A 3757-nucleotide genomic window follows, 5' to 3' on the forward strand; every position below is an offset into this window, starting at 1 on the left:
GAGTTAGAGACCTCCTGTTCCAGAAAGTGAGAAAAGTCATAAAGATGGCACAATCCAAGAAGACATCTATGTTCTTTTACCAAGTACGGGTTTAAATCCAACCACACATAATCTGTGACATGAACCTTGCACTGAAGCTGGTGGAAGGGCCTATTCTGAGCACCACACTTCTAAGTCAATTTCATGCTGTCAGAGATATAGGCCTAAATCAAGAGATGGTAATAGTCTGGTGCTCGCTAAAATTGGAAAGAGATGGTAATAGTTTGGCAACTAGTTAGTGCTCTCCACCTAAAAGCCAATCAGTGACCCCAAAATACCAGCTCATCAAATAGGTACTGAATTAAGGAAGACTCGGGGTGGGGGCAGTAGGCAGAAAAATTCACTGAATGGGAATCTGAAATATGGACTCACAGAAGAGAGAGGTCAGCTTACGCACAAAGAACCACACAAGGTACTGTGCTCTGAGTCCGCTCCGGCGCATCCCCCGCTACCACCTCGCACTCCTTCAGCCCCCAGGCCTCAATTCGCAGAGAAAACAAGGGCTAGTGGGGGCTGACAGCCAGGGCCTCCTTCTGACCTACTGGATCCAAAGACCTCCATCTTCCTTGGTTTTGTGGCTTTACCTCTTCCAGGCCTCTCAAGACAGCCGTCTGCCCTTGCCGGCTTCCTAGCCCTTGAGCAGCAAGGACGCCCCCAGGTCTCCTTCCTAAAGGCCTGGCTGCTCCGCCGTGCCCTGGGCTTCTTCCTGGCTAGGCTCCATTCTCCCCCAACTCTGATCCCTGCTCCTGATCAATCTCATTGACGGCTTCAATTAGCAGATCACTCAAAAACTTCTTTCTCCACCCCAGGCTTCTCTTCTGAGCTACAGCTACAGAGATCTTCAAGCACCTACTGATACCTCCATCTGAACACTGCAGCGGCCCATGAAAAACAGTTCTAAAACCCACACTTGTACTGCAATCCTCCCTCCCTTTTCCCTTAACCTGGCCTGCCCTACAATCTCAGTCTCAATTCCTCCAAGCTGCTCAAAACAGAAACGAGGGAGTCAGGCCTGACCCCTTGTTCTCCTTTACCTTCCACAGCCAGTTTCTTACGGATTCCTCCCTCCATTTTTTTAACCTCACTTTATCTAAAATCTGTTCCTTTTCTCATCTCTTCCCCAGTCTATCAGAACAGCAGCCTAACAAGTTAAGTCTCCTACCTGCAGTGTCAACCCAGTGGCTCTCCAATTCTTCATCCAAGACCTTTAGGCACCCTTTTTTTTTTTTTAAATATTTTATTTATTTGACACAGAGAGAGAGCACAAGCAGGGGGAGAGGCAGAGGGAGAGGGAGAAGCAGGCTCCCCGCTGAGCAGGGAGCCCAACGTGGGGCTCGACCCCAGGACCCTGGGATCATGACCTGAGCCGAAGGCACATGCTTAACGACTGAGCCACCCAGGGGCCCCTAGGCACAGATTCTTCACGTGAAGTTTTTGACACTCCCCCCATCCCTGCTCAGGCCCGTAATCCCCTTACTCTCATACCTGAAATCCTCCAGTGGCTCCCACTGCACTTAAGAGTACGTGCCGAAGGCTTTACTCTGACTTCTGTGGTCCATGGGAACTTGCCACCTGTCACTGCTCTGATCTCATCGTCTGCTCTCCCTTTTCACTCCATACCAGCCATACTGGCGTCCTGGCTGTCTTCTCCCATCCAAGTACTAACCAGGCCTGACCCTGCTTAGCTTCCAAGATCAGACAAGATCGGGCACGTTCAGGGTGGTATGGCGGTAGACCTGGCTGTCTTCAAACATGCCAGGTGCTGTCTGGTCTCCAGGCCTCTGAACACGCTGCTCCCTCTGCTTAGAAATCATCTGGGTGACTCACTTTCTCACTTCCCCCAGGTCTTCACTCAGTGTCACCTTCTCAGGGAGGCCTTCCCTGGCCACCCAATCTATCTATCAAGCTATCCTCTCCACCCATCTCTTTTATTTTTTCCCTTAGCTTTTACTTATTTATTAAATAGAGCTTTTTATGTGCTAGGTCCTGCTTACTTACAAATATTAATTTATTCCTCTTAATGACCCACAAGGTAGGCACTATTTGTATCACATTTTACAGGAGAGGCAGAAAGGCTAAGTAACTTGTCTAAGGTCACACAGCTAACAGAAGATGACTGTATACAAAAAAGCTGAGATTCCAGCATGAGAACCCACACTCTTATCCTTGTCTCTAACATACTGTGTGTGTGTGTGTGTTTGCATTTCTCTTGCTCATGTGTCAAGTTCCACAAGGGGCCACATTTCTGTCGGCTTGGTTGACTGCTGCATTCCCAGTACCAAAAAAACCCTAGGAAAGTGCCTGGCAAAAAGTCAACTGGGACCCAAAAGGTTAAGAACTTACACACTAGAGTGATCTTTCCAAAACAACTGTGAATCCTGACACCTCCCCACCTCCCAACCTTTTTTTTTTTTTAAGATTTTATTTATTTATTTAAAAGAAAGAGAAAGAGAGAGAGCACAAACAGGGGGAAGGAGCAGAGGGAGGGGGGACAAGCAGACTCTGCACTGACGCGGGGCTCGATCCCATAATCCTGAGATCATGACGTGAGCTGAAATCAAGAGTCAGATGCTTAGCCGACAGAGCCACCCCAGGCGCCCCATTTTTTTTCCCACCTCCCCACTTTTCTCTCCCACTCAGGAAGAAGTCCTAACTCCTTAGGATGGTAAAGAAGGGCTCTCACGGTCTAGTCTTATGCTGTTCAACTGGGGGAGCCATTGCCATGTGTGGCTATTTAAAGGAATTAAAATGAAAAATGCGGTTCCTCAGTTGCACTAGCCATATTTCAAGTGCTCAATAGGCACATGGAGCTTCTGCATTAGACAGCACTGATCTTGTCCTTGTCTTTCTAGTCCTATCCCAACAGACTAGACAGATATGTACCCTCTGCTTTAGCCATACTAAACACAAGCAGTGAGTCACTGAAAGGCCCCACATTCCTCTACCTTTCTAGAATGCTTCTCTCTTTCGGGTCCATCTGTTGGTGGACTAACACAAGTTAGGCCTGATTCCTCTGTGAAAGCGTCCCTAGTCCTCATACCCCCAGAGCATTTGCTCATCACATTAGTGGGCTATTGTATTATACTTGTGGTTGACTTTCTCATTACGTGGCAAGCCTCTCGTTGGCAGGGGCAGCCTCTTATTCTTCTGTTTCCCCAGTGACCAGTGCCTGTCACACAAGTATTGTCTGCTTCATGGATGGTTGGAAATGGGAGAAGTAAAGATGAATCAGGTATGGACCCAGCCCTGAAATAATTTATAATGTAGCAGAGGGGATAAAACACACACACACACAGACACACATGTTAGAGTAAAAAGTATTAATGATGCCTACTTGACAGAAGGGGGAAAAAATCACTTTAATTCATTCAGGTTTCAATATGGTATCCATATCAGACCATGTACCCAACATTTGGGACAAACAATATTTGTGATTTAAAAGTTTACACAAAAAAGAAAAAAAATGTCAATTACTGAGATGTTTAAATGAATTTTAATGTGTTTTTATAAAGTAGCTATCTTTCAGCATTTGAATATGGTGAGATTACTACATCACAACTTTTATGAGAATTCCAATGGTTCAAAAATTTAAATGTTGGGGCGCCTGGGTGGCTCAGTCGTTAAGCGTCTGCCTTTGGCTCAGGTCGTGATCCCAGGGTCCTGGGATCGAGCCCCGCATCGGGCTCCTTGCTCAGCGGGGAGTCTGGTTCTCCCTCTC

This window comes from Neomonachus schauinslandi, chromosome 2 (assembly GCF_002201575.2).
Source record: "Neomonachus schauinslandi chromosome 2, ASM220157v2, whole genome shotgun sequence".
Lineage (NCBI taxonomy): Eukaryota > Metazoa > Chordata > Mammalia > Carnivora > Phocidae > Neomonachus > Neomonachus schauinslandi.